The sequence below is a fragment of the Periplaneta americana genome, chromosome 6 (genome assembly GCF_040183065.1).
Source record: "Periplaneta americana isolate PAMFEO1 chromosome 6, P.americana_PAMFEO1_priV1, whole genome shotgun sequence".
NCBI classification, from domain to species: Eukaryota; Metazoa; Arthropoda; class Insecta; order Blattodea; family Blattidae; genus Periplaneta; species Periplaneta americana.
The window spans coordinates 1,169,849-1,187,103 of record NC_091122.1 but is presented as its reverse complement, the minus strand read 5'-3'; the positions used below and the strand labels follow the sequence as shown (position 1 = coordinate 1,187,103).

The following is a 17,255-nucleotide window of genomic DNA, read 5'->3' as shown; positions in this document are numbered from 1 at the left end:
GTTTCTAATTTTTATTACATGCAACCATAGTTTAATGAAAAGTGCACTGCGTTTTCCGCGGGTAAGAGAGGCTAGCCCCAGCGTGCTCTGTGCTGACGACCCCTGCTGTAGATGTTGAAGCTGATCATCCCATTCTGAAAGGAGCGAAGACGAGGGAAAACCTTCACCTAGAAATTGTACCAACTGTTCTTCACCTTAGAATATAAACGTCGATTCATTATTCGCAGATATCAGGTTGATACTCCTGACCTCGTTACATTATTAGTCCTAAATGAATACTTTTTTCTTTCCAAAAAAAAAATAATAATTTTCCCTTAAAATATGTTAACACTATTTCACTCGATAAGTACTATCCATTGCTCATCTACGAACACACACTTGGTCCGTCCCATACACTGCAGTAGGGTTGTCAGAAAATCGCCCATTTTATTGTAAAACTGTAAAGCGATAAACCTTGCTTGTCAGTATCTCTGAAAAGACTGAAAAATTTCTTTCCTTCTAAACTGAAACAGATCTTGATACAGACCCTGGTGATGCCTTACTTTGACTATTGCGACGATTTGTATAGTGATCTTAGTGTTGAATTGTCATTGAGGCTTCAGCGTGTTCATAATGCTTGTGTTCGTTTCATTTTTAACAGCCGTCGCTATGATCATGTCTCCGAGTATTTCTTTCAATTATCTTGGCTTCGTTTACGGGAGAGACGTTCAGTTCATTCACTCTGTTTGCTGTATCAGATTTTAAATAATTCCACACCTATTTACCTAGTTCCTCGCTTCACTCTTTTAGCATCCCAACCATCACAACCGTGATACACGTTCACAGCATAACCATGTTCTATCAATTCCACTCCATCAAACATCTCTCTACTCTGCTTCCTTCACAATACACACAGCTCGTTCCTGGAATTCCTTGTCACAGGAAATCAGGAGCAGTCGGAGTCTAAAATCTTTTAAGCACACTCTACTTAGAAATGTCTTTAATGAACAGAACTAGACTCTTGCGGAAGTTTCTAAGTAGTCTTAAATGACCAAGTTGTTATTTTTTTCCTCCTCTCTCTTCTTCTTTTTTTTTCTCTTTTCTTTTTTTTTTTACTATCTTCATATATTACTTAATCATTTGTGTTTGTATGCCATTTAGTAGGACTTTGCTAATCAACATTTTATGTCTTGTCACCCATATGTATTTTCCAATTAGTATATAACTGAATAATATATCTCAAGTAAATTAATCGTCCAATTTGTCTCGGGCATTTTAGATCTTATAAATTGTGTGTTTGTATGTGTGTGTGTATTCCCCTTATGTTATGTAACTGATTTTGATTATGTGTAATTTTCTACTTTATTTTATATATTATGTAACTGATCTTGACCATTTGTAATTTTATATTATGTAACTGATCTTGTCTATTGTAATTTCCTACTATATTTTATGTAATTTCTAAGTTATTTTCTTTTGTGTTGTTTTGTAATCAAATTTTGTATCTCATGTATTTGTATTATTGAAACCTGGTTGAGTGGAAGAGAAGGCCTCATGGCCTTAACTCTGCCAGGCAAAATAAACCTATTACTACTACTACTATCTTTAATGATAAGAGTAAAAGTCAGAATCGTATACGGATAGTACTTATCGAGTAAAACAGTGTCCACATATTTAGGGGAAAATGGTTTTTTTTCGAAAGAAAAAAGTACTCATTTAGGACTAACAATGCAACGAGGTCAGGACTGTCAGCCTGATATCGCACTCGGCGAAAATTCTTCTGTGAATACTGAATCGACGTTTATATTTTAAGATGGAATAAAAGCAGTTTGGCTTCAGGAAGGGAAAAGGTACGAGAGATGCAATTGGACTGCTACGAACAATCGGCGATACCTACATTCTATACCAGATGTCTTTGGAGCAGACCATAACAAGGGTCTCGATGCATCTCATGTTATCGCTGCGCTCCCATTGGTTGGCGAGTCATTACTTAGCTAGCTGAGAGCGTCGTAGACACTAGCGCGTGCATATCAGACGATATTCAGAGACGCGTCCACTGCTACAGTTCTATTGCGTCCAGCATCTGTGCGGAGTATGGGCGGACGACAGCAGTACAACTAGTGCCTGGTGCAAGACACATCACTTAATTTTCACTTTTCGTTATATGAACTTGATTCATACACAGACATTTAGTATCGTGTGAACCGCGCTCTGTTGCTTATATCTGCTCCAAAGACATAGATCTGGTATAGAGTGTAGAGAAGTGTATATAGTAGGCCTATTTGTGGATTTAGAAAAGGAGTTTGACAGAGTGGATTGGAATAAACTGATGGGAAACCTAAATAAAATTGGAGTAGATTCCAAAGAGAGAAGGCTGTTCAGTAACCTTTACATGAAACGAGTCAAAGTCAGAAGGAAGTGAAATAGGGAGAGGAGTACGACAAGAATGCCCTTTATCACCTACCCTGTTCAACAGCTACTTGGAGGATTTAGTGAAGAACTGTTTTCAGAACATGGGAGGAGTGATAGTAGGAGGAAGAAGAATAAAGTGTGTAAGACTTGTTGATTATATGGCGTTGTTAGCAGAAGAGGAGATGATACTAAGGGATATGCTACTGGAGCTAAATGACAGCTGTGAACAGTATGGGATGAAGATAAATGCAAACAAGACGAAGACCATGGTCATAGGAAGAAAAGTAAAGAAGGTAAACTTGCGAATTCTAAATGGGGCAGTAGAGCAAGTGGACAGCTTCAAATACTTGGGGTGTACTATAAGCAGTAACATGAGCTGCTGCCAGGAAGTCGAAAGGAGGATAGCAATGGCAAAGGAAGCTTTTAACAGAAAAAGGAGCATCTTCTGCGGACCTCTGGAGAAAGTACTAAGGAAGAGACTAGCGAAGTGCTTTGTGTGGAGTGTAGCATTGTATAGAGCAGAAACATGGACATTATGACGAAGTGAAGAGAAGCGAAAAGAAGCATTTGAAATGTGGATATGGAGAAGAATGGAGCGAGTGAAATGGACAGACGGAATAAGAAACGAAGCTGTGTTGGAAAGAGTGGATGAAGAAAGAATAATGTTGAAAAGGAAAAGGAATTGGCTGGGTTGCTGGTTGAGAAGAAACTGCCTACTGAAGGATGCACTGGAAGGAATAGTGAACGGGAGAAGAGTTCGGGGTAGAATAAGATATCAGATGATAGGCGACATTAAGATATATGGATCATATGCGGCGACAAAGAGGAACGCAGAAAATAGGAAAGACTGGAGAATGCTGGGTTTGCAGTGAAAGACCTGCCCTTGGGCAGAATACTATGAATGAATGAATCCCGGCATTTGCCTGAAAATAACTGAGGAAACCATGAAGAACTTTAGTTAGGATTTCCGTCCCCTAGGATCGAACCCCGGACCTCCCGAATGCAAGGATAGCCCTCTACCACTCCGCTAGCCCGCTCGGTGTTCTAGTTTTCAAGGAAAATAAATTTGTGAAGTTATTTTTATCGCGTAATGGACTTCTTCTTCGTCGGAACCCTTTGGGTTTCTACTGTTAAAACTTTATTTTGTCTAAATAATTATGTGTGTTATAGGTCTACACGTATTTTACTTTATGTAGCCCTAGTGGATCTTATGTTATTCCAAAAAAGTAATGCAGCGACATTTAAAATGTAAATAGAAAAACCAACCACACGCAAAGACAAGGCGGATCGCGATCTGTAACGTCATAACAGCCCAAAAGAATTCTCAATTGTGACGTGCCGCTAATCGCGCTCTGTTCACCTTTGTGTTGGCGCCACTGCGGCACTACTAGGGCGGGGGGCGGGTCAAATCGATACGATTCGATATCGCACAAACGATACTAAAACTTGTGGCCGGCCGGCCGGCGAGTGCTTCACTTCTCAAATTTCACGAAGCTCCCTCCATTGAGGCTCACGCACGCACGTGTCGGGAGGGGAAGTGGGTCGCGGGCTGCATATGTACAGGCGGATCGATAGATAAGGAGCAGTCGACTCGGCGGGCGAAGCGGCTGAGCCCAGGGTGGGGCGGCGCGCTGCACTTACGCGTTTACTACAAAAATTACTGCGAGACGGACGCGTTTCATTTGATCGGGCACGCGAGGAGGCAAGGAGCTACACGTGTGCCAGTAACACGAATTAAATGGCAATTAACTTCGGGAAATGCAATATTTATCAACTGTGCATAGCGGTAAGCCTGCACTACAACAGAGGCAGCACTAGGTCTACCTTTCGATCAGAGGGATTTAAAGATCGCACAGAATTTCAAAACTATTCGAGTCGATGACTCAGCTACATTCGGCTGGTTCGCATGTGCAGGCGTGGCAGTTACTCCAACGTGAACATTCCGACGGTCGACCGAACACGCTGCTACTGCACACATTCCAATGCGTGTTGGTACTCTGAAGACCCGATTCGATAGTGCAGAAATCAGATGATTTTGCTTCTTGTAGGGGATAATATTAATTGAACTTCCATAAAAGGCAAAATATTAGAATGATGGCTTTGGCAAAAATCCTCAACACCGCCAATCAATGTGATGGGACACGTGCTCAGAGAAACACAAGCAATGACTATCACTTGGAACAATCGGCTGCTTATGCACAGCATTAGAAATTCCTATTTGATTTATGATTTGTTACGTTTCATAAGTAGGCCTATTCGACTTTTGGCGTTTAAGATTTCATTTTAAATAAATTACAAACTAACGTCAATCTGTGATTTTTTCTCTGCGTTTTTTGTTTCTAAGATGTTTTATTTAACGACGCTCGCAACTGCAGAGGTTATATCAGCGTCGCCGGATGTGCCGGAATTTTGTCCCGCATGAGTTCTTTTACATGCCAGTAAATCTACTGACATGAGCCTGTCGCATTTAAGCACACTTAAATGCTATAGACCGGCCCGGGATCGAACCCGCAACCTTGGGCATAGAAGGCCAGCGCTATACCAACTCGCCAACCAGGTCGACATGTTTCTAAGAAGATCAATAATGAGGAATCGTATATCTATTCTGTGTTACAATAAAATTTACGATGTCAACGTGCTATTTTCCTTCCAAGAATGATAAACTGTACGGTTTCGTCTATTTGTTAGGAGAAAGACACTAACAATTTGAACCATGGAAATAGCGATGTTCGACACGTGCGTGCAGGAGGCTTCCTTAGACTTCGACGTTCCGTTGTGTGCGGAAGCGCTAGCGAAAAAAATAAAAACCTTGCGCGGAAATACGTTACCAGCATTTGTGTTAGCCAAGAAGTAGTCCTTGTGTGTACAGCGATTTTTCCTGAACTACTGGACGAATTTTGCTTATATCATTCATTACCTACAAGTGCACTTATCCGAGAATAATGCACATTAAGCTTCTTGGGTAGCAGACCGGAGAACCAGGTCCAAATCCCGGCGTTGGCGGACAAGGCCAAGAGTGCTAGGATTTTCTCTCGTTTCCTCACTTCATTTTAATGTTGTAATACTGTCATTATCACCTCGTTTTTGTCAAACAAGGCATCTACTGTGTTTGTCCGGCGTCGGATCGGCCGTCCACTGTGCCAGAGACAGACCGGGACATCGTGGGTAACATTAGCATACATCGGGAAACTTTGGCAACTATGTTTCTGGGGTTCTCCCATTTAATCAATCACTGGTTTTAGATGGAATTCCTGATATCGAAGGAGAAGGAGACGGTCACTTGATACGCGTGTCGTAAGCTACAGATATTGAGAGCCAAGACCAGGAAACCGAAAGAAGACAAAGGAAGAAAGTGCCAATAATTCCAGTCTGTAGCTTTATGAACCAGCATCAGACCTCTGGAAAACAAGATGTTCGTGCGTTTGGGATAACTGAAGACCTCCCCTGAACAAGGCTCTAACCAACAAATCTATAATAGGCCTACAGATTTCAGGAGAAAGGAAAATAATTTCAGGGGCATATTTCATTAGGCCTATATTTACTAGCAGAACCATCTGATGAATCAAGGATACAAGTTTGTCCAGCTATTGGAGCAATAATTGATTGTTATAAATGAATGCTTCAGAATTACTTTTTCCACCGAAGTCACATAATATTTCATGAATTTGATGTCATGACATTCAACAACGCCCTTTTCTGTCTTGTATTAAGCCTTTGTGTTGCAGGCCTACTAGTAGGCTATATTGTAAAACTCTTCTGTATATATTTCAACTACACTGAGACTATGAATTAAGACTTTGTAATACCATTAAGTTTTTTTTTACTTGTTCCATATTCTAGCTTTGAAGCGATGTACGAATACCATGGAATGTAAATAAATACAATACAATACAAAAAATCCTTTTTCCGGGGAGGTCTTCAATTATTTATTTACTAGCCGTACCCGTGCGCTCCGCTGCACCCGTTAGAAATAAATATAAAGAAATTACATAATTAAAATAGGACATTTGATCCAGGGAACATTCGTGTTTGATAGAAGGATAAATCGTTTAATATGTTACTTAATTTAAATTGCATCCAAATAATTAAAATGCGATCATTTTGGTCCAGAGACACTCATTTGGTGCAATGACAATTCCTTTAACATGTTTCTTAATTTTTATTACATGCAACCATAGTTTAATGAAGATTGACATCATTTAGATTTAATGTGTATATTTTATTTTACTTGTTATAGGTTTCCATTGAATTATGGTAATAACTTAATTTTAACCCTTGTTTTCTACGTATTCAGTAAATGGCGCTTGGCCCACTATGGTTCTGAACCCTTCAAATAACTTAAATTATATTATATTATATTACATATTATATTATATTATATTATATTATATTATATTATATTATATTATATTATATTATATTATATTATATTATATTATATTATATTATATTATATTATATTATATTATATTATATTATATCAGAAGTTACTGTAATAACATTATAGCATTATGTCCATCTAGAGAAACTACACTTTCCAATGGTGAAATAATAATTAATTATACAAATCGGTTAATTTAGCTTCCGATATTACTTCATACAAACACAGGAACATTCTCTGTAGGCTATCTTTCATAGCTTTCGATTGTTGCTGTCCAAGGCCCCTTACAGACGAAGTCATTTGTTTTTTAATTCATTACACGGCCTTAGATTGCAGTTATTTTAATTTTAAAACTCATTTATCTCATTAAATATCAGTCCTATCAAAATTTTTCAAGGAATAAAACTTATTGCAAATTATTTTTAAAGAAACTTTTGTTATGTAACATTTTTCACAAAAATAAATAATAAGCGAGATATTTCGATTTATTTAATTCAGGCCCCCCTTATAACCCGCCTTTTAAATAATGTATTTTGAATGCCATATAGCCTAAAATCTAAGTTACAACGAACGTAATTTATATTCCAATTTTCATCGAAATCCGTTCATCCATTATCGCGTGAAAAGGTAACAAACCTACAGACAGACATACAAACAAAAATTTCAAAAAAGCGATTTTCGGTTTCAGGATGGTTAATTATATATGTTAGGACCAATTATTTTTGGAAAATCGAAAATTACCAGAAAAATTTCGGCTACAGATTTGTTATTAGTATAGATTTAATGCAACAAGCATTTGATACACGCACTTCGCTTACAAATGAAGAAGAAATGTCTTCAAATTATAGAAGTCTGATTGGGTTCAGTGTGTGCAGTAAAGAGAGTACTACAGATCCTTCCTATCTATACTCCAGTTGCTTTGATTCTGACTGAATAATAATACGCTCTTATGTTCTTAATTACAATATTTCCATTAGTTGTGTATTTGTATAAAGACACAAACTGCAGGGTGAGAAGAGCGCAATGGAACAAGGCAACAAGTTCTAATAAGCATAGGAAATCGTAGTTTCCGAAATCTATGGGGTTTTATCACAGCATAGGAGTTAATGCAGTATGGAAACCTGGCCATATTTCCTGCCAGATGCAAACAGCTAGCGATCCAAGTGATAGATAACATTACTGGAAAAGTCAGTTGTACATATTATGCTTGATGATATGTATGTATTTATTCACACTGCAATGGGTATATACCCGGTGGCAATGGTAACTAATTACACTCAATAATGACAATAATAAACTTATTAATTAAAAATACAATTAATAATAATACTTATAATTAATACTAACAATAATTAATAATAATAATAATAATAATAATAATAATAATAATAATAATAATAATAACAGGAAACATCCTAAATTAAATGAAGCACGATCACTTAAAATAACATTTAAAATAAATCTAATTTGTATCTTAAACCTAAGTTCGAACTAAAACCCACGAGTATGATATGTTCATATCTGCACAAGTACCTTTCAACACTACACTCATTTCGCTGTCAACTCACTCACTGCACTGGAACTACGACACATTTCACTGATTCTATCCTGATTTCACTAACACTTCAAAAACATTTCACTGTTCAAATACTTTGCACTGCCACTATAAACTATAAAGCTTCACTGACAGGAACACGTTTCACTTACACAACACACTTCACTGACACAACATAATTCTTCACTGATACAACACACTTCACTGACACAACATAATTTTTCACTGATACAACACTTCAATAACAAAATATCATTTACACCCTTTAAATACTGTGTATAATTACCGTCTATTTGTAAAGTCCTTAAGTCTATTTTTAAATACATTTTTGGTTGTTGGTAAAGCCTTTAGTAAGTCTGCAGGTAAAGCATTCCAGTCCCTGATAGTACGATTGAGAAAATAAAACTTTCCAGTGTCCGTCCTCTGTCTTCTTTCCCTCAATTTATATGAGTGGTCGTTCCTTGAAGAGAAACATTTATTAGAAGAGTTACTGCAGCAACAACAAAGGAGGAAACCCAGAATTGCAATTTTACACTTTCCCTAAAGAGTCCGAAAATTTGATAGACTGCCTTGTGCAGGTCTACTGGCTTAGGTTAGCATGTATTCTGTTTCGGGGTTTGTGTTATTACATTTCGTTTAATTTTTATGTTAAATTTTGTTATAATAATTTCAGATGTAAAAAAGATGGGTTATAAATAGTCGGCGAGAGAACCTATTAAAATAAAAATACAAAATATTCATTCATTCATAGTATTCTGTCCAAGAGCCGGTTTCTCCATCGTTCCTATTTTCTGCCCACTCCTAGTCTCCGCATATGAGCTATGTACGTTGCCAGTGCATCCTTCAGTAGGCAGTTTCTTCTCAGCCAGTGGCTCAGCCAATTTCTTTTCATCTTCCTGATCAGTAGAGCATTATTCTTTCTTTCTAGCACAGCTTCATTTCTTACTCTGTCTCCCCATTTCACACGCTCCATTCTTCTCCATATTCACATTTTAAATGCTTTTAGTCGTTTCTCTTCACTTCGCCGTAATGTCCATGTATCTGCCCCTTACAAGGCCACGCGTAGCGTAGCATTTGAGACTCCTGGATCCGGTTCAAACCCCGTGGCCGACCAATCTGACTGGGGGTCTTCATGGTTTTCCTTAGTCACAAAGGCAAATGAGAAATTTATATCCCATGATTCATCACGCCTCAATCACCAATATCATAAGCATTAATCAAAATGTATAATCAGTTACATGAACACAAGCCATCTACAACACACAATAGAAAGAACTCAACAATACTATAAACGGCCGGCCTACTGGTATACCCACAGATGCTAAACACGCAATGTGACCACAGATGTTAAAGCGTGTATAAATAAGCTTAACAAAAAATATATGCCACGCTCCACACAAGGCACTTCACTAGTCTCTTTAGATCTTTCATCAGAGGCCCGCAGAAGATGCTCCTTTTCCTATTAAAAGCTTTCTTGGCCATTGCTATCCTCCTTTTGACTTCCTGGCAGCAGCTCATGTATTTGACGCTGTCCGCCCACTTGTTCCACTGCCTCATTTCGAATTCGCAAGTATTGCAAATTGCCGTGTATGCACGGAACACTTCGAGAACAACCAGTTTATTCCAATAACTGATTAATCAAAACCGCTATAACCGAGCGAGGTGGTTATGACTATCATTCGAGGGGTTCCGGGTTCAAACTTCATAGCCGGCCAATCTGACTAGGGATTTTCATGGTTTCCCTTAGCTACAAAGGCAAATACCAGACTGGAAATTTACGTACCGTGATTCATCACCGCCTCTATCAACATCGTAAACATTAAATCAAAATCTCCAAAGCCATACAACACACGACAACAGAGACAATCTCAACAATAGTCAACGGCCTACTTAATATTCGGTACCCAAAGATCCCACACGCGATATGACACGAATGTTAAAGCGTGTGTAAATCAATGCTTACATAGAAACTGCTGTATCGACGGTATTCTTGGACGTCTCTATTCTCAATTGGACATTGGAACAAGGTTTTTCCCGAGCGAGTTGGCTCAGACGGTAGCGTTTCAGACTCCCATTCGGGAGGTCCCGAATTCAAATCCCGTAGCCGACCAATCTGACTGGAGTTTTTCATGGTTTCTCTCAGTCACAAAGACAAATGCCGGATTGGAAATTAACATCCCATGATTCATCACCGCCTCAATCATCAATATCATAAACATTAATCAAAATATATAATCAGTTACATGAACACAAGCCAGCTACAACTTACTTACTTACGGAGGAACCCGGAGGTTCATTGCCGCCCTCACATAAACCCGCCTTCGCTCCCTATTCCTTATCCCGAGCAAGATTAATCCAGTCTCTATCATCATATCCCACCTCCCTCAAATCCATTTTAATATTATCCTCTCATCTACGTCTCGGCCTCCCCAAGGCTTTTTCCCCTCCGCCTCCCAACTAACACTCTATATGCATTTCTGGATTCATCCATATGTACTACTTACCCTGCCCATCTCAAATGTCTGGATGTAATGCTCCTAATTATGTCAGGTGAAGAATACAATGCGTGCAGTTCTGCGTTGTGTAACTTTCTCCATTCTCCTGTAACTTCATCCCTCTTAGCCCCAAATATTTTCCTAAGCACCTTAGTCTCAAGCACCCTTAACATCTATTCCTCTCTCAAAGTCAGAGCCCAAGTTCCACAACCATACAGAATAGCCGGTAATATAACTGTTTTATAAATTCTAACTTTCAGCTTCTTTGAGAGCATACTGGATGAAAAAAGCTTCTCAACCGAATAATAACAGACATTTCCCATATTTATTCTGCGTTTAATTTCCTCCCGAGTGTCATTTATATTTGTTACTGTTGCTCAAAGATAATTGAATTTCTTCACCTCATCAAAGGATAAATTTCCAATTTTTATATTTCCATTTCGTACAATATAATGGTCACGAGACATAATAATATACTTTGTATTTTTTTGGGATTTACTTCCAAACCTATATCTTTACTTGCTTCAAGTAAAATTCGCGTGTTTTCTTTAATAGTTTGTGAATTTTCTCCTAACATATTCACGTCATCCGCATAGACAAGCAGCTGATGTAATTCGTTCAATTCCAAACCCTCTCTGTTATCCTGAATTTTCCTAATGGCATATTCTAGAGCAAAGTTAAAAGTAAAGGTGATAGTGCATCTCCTTGCTTTGGAAAACCATCCGACCGAAACTGATCTATACGGACTCTGCTGTACGTTTCACTGAGATACATTTTAATTAATCGAACTAGTTTCTTCGGAATTCCAAATTCAAAAAGAATATTATATAGAACTTCTCTCTTAACCGAATCATATCCCTTTTTTAAATCTATGAATAACCGACAACCAACTACAACACACACTAGAAAAGGAACTCATCAATATTAAAAACGCCTACTGGTACGAGTATACATACGCGATATGATCACAGACGTTAAAACGTGTATAAATAAACTTAAAAACAGTTTTTCTTAGCACTGCATTCTATACTATCTTTATATTTCCCATTTGGAGATATGAATAAATGAGACTTATGATTTAATAAACTTGCAACAATAGGGCCTGCAGTACACAGAGAGTGAGCCGTAAGTAATGGAGATATTTCAAACAAAAAAGTTTAATACAGTTTGCTCATTTTTGTTTCCTTTTCGGGATAAAATTTGTTTGTATGAAATATTTCATAACGTGTTTTGGGAAACCCATTGCTTTAATTCCCAATATCCTCAGTCAATGTACTATGATAATAAAAGGTTGAAAGACTTTCAGTTTTTAACTTTAAATGTGAAGAAATTTGATCCGAGTAATGTAACTTTTCAGCTAACAGACTGTCATACAACTATTGTTGTTTAGTCAACTGTCAGAAGACAGGCCTGAACCTAATAAGTGACAACAGTAAGGCATCAATCACAAGCCAACTAGGCCAAGAAATAATGGGGTATGATATCACATAATGTCATTCATGATACCATCTAAAACTATACCATAAAACACGTGGTAGAATTTCAATAACAATATAGCAAACCATTCAATAAAACACGTGGTAGAATAATGTCATTCATGGTACAATCCCAAACTATCCCATAAAACACGTGGTAGAATTTCAATGATAATATATGAAACCATTCAATAAAACACGTGGTAGAATAATGTCATTCATGGTACGATCTCAAACCATCCCATAAAACACGTGATAAAATAATGTCATTCATGGTACGATCTCAAACTATCCCATAAAACACGTGGTAGAATAATGTCATTCATGGTACGAACTCATGATCTGTATAGCGCTAAATGCGCTGATCGATCAATAAATTGTTAAAAAAAAGTGGGACGATCTCAAACTATCCCACAAAACACGTGGTAGAATTTCAATGATAATATATGAAACCATTCAATAAAACACTGGTAGAATGTCATTCATGGTACGATCTCAAACTATCCCATAAAACACGTGGTGGAACAATGGCATTCATGGAAAGATCTCAAATTATCCCATAAAAACACGTGGTAGAATGTCATTCATGGTACGATCTCAAACTATTCCATAAAACACGTGGTAGAATTTCAATGATAATATATGAAACCATTCAATAAAACACGTGGTAGAATAATGTCATTCATGGTACAATCTCAAACTATCCCATAAAACACGTGATAAAATAATGTCATTCATGGTACGACCTCAAACAATGCCATAAAATACGTGGTAGAATAATGTCATTCATGGTTCGATCTGAAACTATCCCATAAAACACATGGTAGAATAATGTCATTCATGGTACGATCTCAAACTATCCCATTAAACACGTGGTAGAATTTCAATGATAATATATGAAACCATTCAATAAAACACGTGGTAGAATGTCATTCACGGTATGATCTTAAACTATCCCATAAAAAAAGTGGTAGAATAATGTCATTCATGGTAAGATCTCAAACTATCACATAAAAACATGGTAGAATAATGTCATTCCTGGCACGATCTCAAATTGTCCCATAAAACACATGGTAGAATAATGTCATTTATGGTACGATCTCAAGCTATCCCATAAAACACGTGGTAGAATAATGTCATTCATGGTACGATCTCAGACTATCCCATAAAACGTGGTAGAATTTCAATGATAATATATGAAACCATTCAATAAAACACGTGGTAGAATAATGTCATTCATGGTACGATCTCAAACTATCCCATAATACACGTGGTAGAATAATGTCTTTCATGGTACATCTCAAACTATCCCATAAAACACCTGGTAGAATTTCAATGATAATATATGAAACCATTCAATAAAACATGTGGTAGAATAATGTCGTTCATGGTCCGATCTCAAACAATCCCATAAAACAGTGGAAGAATTTCAATGATAATATATGAAACCATTCAATAAAACACGTGGTAGAATAATGTCATTCATAGTACGGTCTCAAACTATCCCATAAAACACATGGCTGAATAATGTCATTAATGGTACGATCTCAACCTATCCCATAAAACACGTGGTAGAATAATGTCATTCATGGTACGATCACAACTTATCCCATAAACACGTGGTAGAATAATGTCATACATGGTACGATCTCAAACTATCCCATTAAAAACACGTGGTAGAATTTCAATGATAATATATGAAACCATTCAATAAAACACGTGGTGGAATAATGTCATTCATGGTACGATCTCAAACTATCCCACAGAACACGTGGTAGGATAATGTCATTCATGGTAACTTACGATCTCAAACTGTCCCATAAATCACCTGGTAGAATTTCAATGATAATATATGAAACCATTCAATAAAATATGTGGTAGAATAATGTCATTCATGGTCCGATCTCAAACTATCTCATAAAACAAGTGGAATAATTTCAATGATAATATATGAAACCATTCAATAAAACACATGGTAGAATAATGTCATTCATGGTACGATCTCAAACTATCCCATAAAACACGTGGTAGAATGTCATTAATGGTACAATCTCAAACTATCCCAAAAAAACACGTGGTAGAATAATGTCATTCATGTTACGATCTCAAATTGTTCCATAATACACGTGGTAGAATTTCAATGATAATATATGAAACCATTCAATAAAACACGTTGTAGAATAATGTCATTCATGGTACGATCTCAAACTATCCCATAAAACACGTGATAAAATAATGTCATTCATGGTACGATCTCAAACTATCCTATAAAACACGTAGTAGAATAATGTCATTCATGATACGATCTCAAACTACTCCATAAAACACGTGGTAGAATAATCTCATTCATGATACGATCTCAAACTGCTCCAAAAAACACGTGGTAGAATATTGTCATTCATGATACGATCTCAAACTATCCCATAAAACACGTGGTAGAATAATGTCATTCATGATACGATCTCAAACTGCCCCATAAAACACGTGGTAGAATAATGTCATTCATGGTACGATCTCAAACTGCCCCATAAAACACGTGATAGAATAATGTCATTCATGATACAATCTCAAACTGCCCCATAAAACACGTGGTAGAATAATGTCATTCATGGTCTGATCTCAAACAATCTCATAAAACACGTGGAAGAATTTCAATGATAATATATGAAACCGTTCAATAAAACACGTGGTAGAATAATGTCATTCATGGTACGATCTCAAACTATCCCATAAAACACATGGCTGAATAATGTCATTCATGGTACGATCTCAAACTATCCCATAACACATGTGGTAGAATAATGTCATTCATGGTACGATCTCAAATTATCCCATAAAACACGGGGTAGAATAATGTAATACATGGTACGATCTCAAATTATCCCATAAAACACGTGGTAGAATTTCAATGATAATATATGAAACCATTCAATAAAACACGTGGTAGAATAATGTCATCCATGGTACGATCTCAAACTACTTGGTAGAATAATGTCATTCATGGTACGATCTCAGAATATCCCATAAAACACGTGGTAGAATTTCAATGATAATATACGAAACCATTCAATAAAACATGTGGTAGAATAATGTCATTCATGGTACAATCTCAAACTATCCCATAAAACACGTAGTAGAATTTGAATGATGATATATGAAACCATTCAATAAAACACGTGGTAGAATAATGTCATTCATGGTACAATCTCAAACTATCCCATAAAACACGTGGTAGAATAATGTCATTCATGGTACGATCTCAAACTATCCCATAAAACATGTGGTAGAATAATGTCATTCATGTTACGATCTTAAACTGTTCCATAAAACACGTGGTAGAATTTCAATGATAATATATGAAACCATTCAATAAAACACGTTGTAGAATAATGTCATTCATGGTACGGTCTCAAACTATCCCATAAAACACGTGATAGAATAATGTCATTCATGGTACGATCTCAAACTATCCCATAAAGCACGTGATAGAATAATGTCATTCATGGTACGATCTCAAACTACCCCATAAAACACGTAGTAGAATAATGTCATTCATGATACGATCTCAAACTACTCCATAAAACACGTGGTAGAATAATGTCATTCATGATACGTTCTCAAACTGCCCAAAAAAAAACACGTGGTAGAATATTGTCATTCATGATACGATCTCAAACTATCCTATAAAACACGTAGTAGAATAATGTCATTCATGGTACGATCTCAAACTGCCCCAAAAAACACGTGGTAGAATATTGTCATTCATGATACGATCTCAAACTGCCCCATAAACATGTGGTAGAATAATGTCATTCATGGTACGATCTCAAACTATCCCATAAAACACGTGGTAGAATAATGTCATTCATTGTACGATCTCAAACTATCCAATAAAACACGTGGTAGAATGATGTCATTCATGGTACGATCTGAAAATATGCCATAAAGCACGTGGTAGAATTTCACTGATGATAGGATCTTGAAATTATCCTACAAAACCCATTGTAGATGTTCATTATTGATATGACCTCAAGCTGCTTTCATGCCAGAAATTGTATTTTTCTGTTTCATTAAAGTACTGTACATTTTCTCTTGTATAAACTACTGCTGAAATACGTACGTACATACAGTAATTCTTAATGTATGTATAATATGGCTATGTATGTACATACGGTATATATGTGTGTGTATTTATTTATGTATGTATGTATGTATGTTATGTATGCATGTGTATGTATATATGTATGTATGTATGTATGTACAACGTTTCATGAAGTAACGGATAAATAGAATTACAAAACTGAATGAGGGTATTATTTTGTACATAAGCCTCAGGCACGTCAAACGTAAGTATTTATGAAGGAATATATTTTTTATCGGAATAAAATATTTTTGCGACTATTGTTATCTGACTTATGATGTCATCGAGAATATTAGTAAAAGACACCCTAAAGTTTATTTGATGTCAATTCAAGGAACGTATTTCTATGTAATATTTCATTTTTTACAGAAGCACTATGCTTACGGTTGCTATGGTAACAATTTTACTATTGATATATTTTGTTATGGAAGCAGTTTTATTGATGAAATCAACATAACGCAAGATGTTCTTAACAGAAAATGATCTCCATGCATAATGAATTTCGCTTCTATTTTACTCATAGATGACTGAGAACTAGGTGGCCGATTTTGATGAGGTTCGTGAAAATGTGTACATCTCGTGTTGTGTAATGTCTTCTGTCACTACATCCTACCATCAGAATCCCAATTCTCTCATTTCCGTACTTGCGGTAGACGAGATCGGACAACGATCTCTCCCAGGATTCTTCAGTCCCCTCAACCTTACAAATTCCATTTTATTAACAGTCTATCCAAGCGCAGAAGCCAGCCAGACCCGTGAACCCGTGAACGCTTACCTCAGCGAGGTTGGTGATGGGTACATTGTAGCACTTCGCCTT

The 17,255-nt window shown here is 36.8% G+C and overlaps 1 protein-coding gene and 1 long non-coding RNA gene across 2 annotated transcripts in view; one reads left to right on the top strand and one right to left on the bottom strand.

Moving 5' to 3' along the window:
- LOC138700872 (uncharacterized) overlaps positions 1-17,255 on the bottom strand; it is an 88,521-nt gene that overhangs the window by 31,799 nt on the left and 39,467 nt on the right. The window lies entirely within an intron of this gene.
- Drep2 (DNA fragmentation factor-related protein 2) overlaps positions 1-17,255 on the top strand; it is a 98,709-nt gene that overhangs the window by 63,145 nt on the left and 18,309 nt on the right. The window lies entirely within an intron of this gene.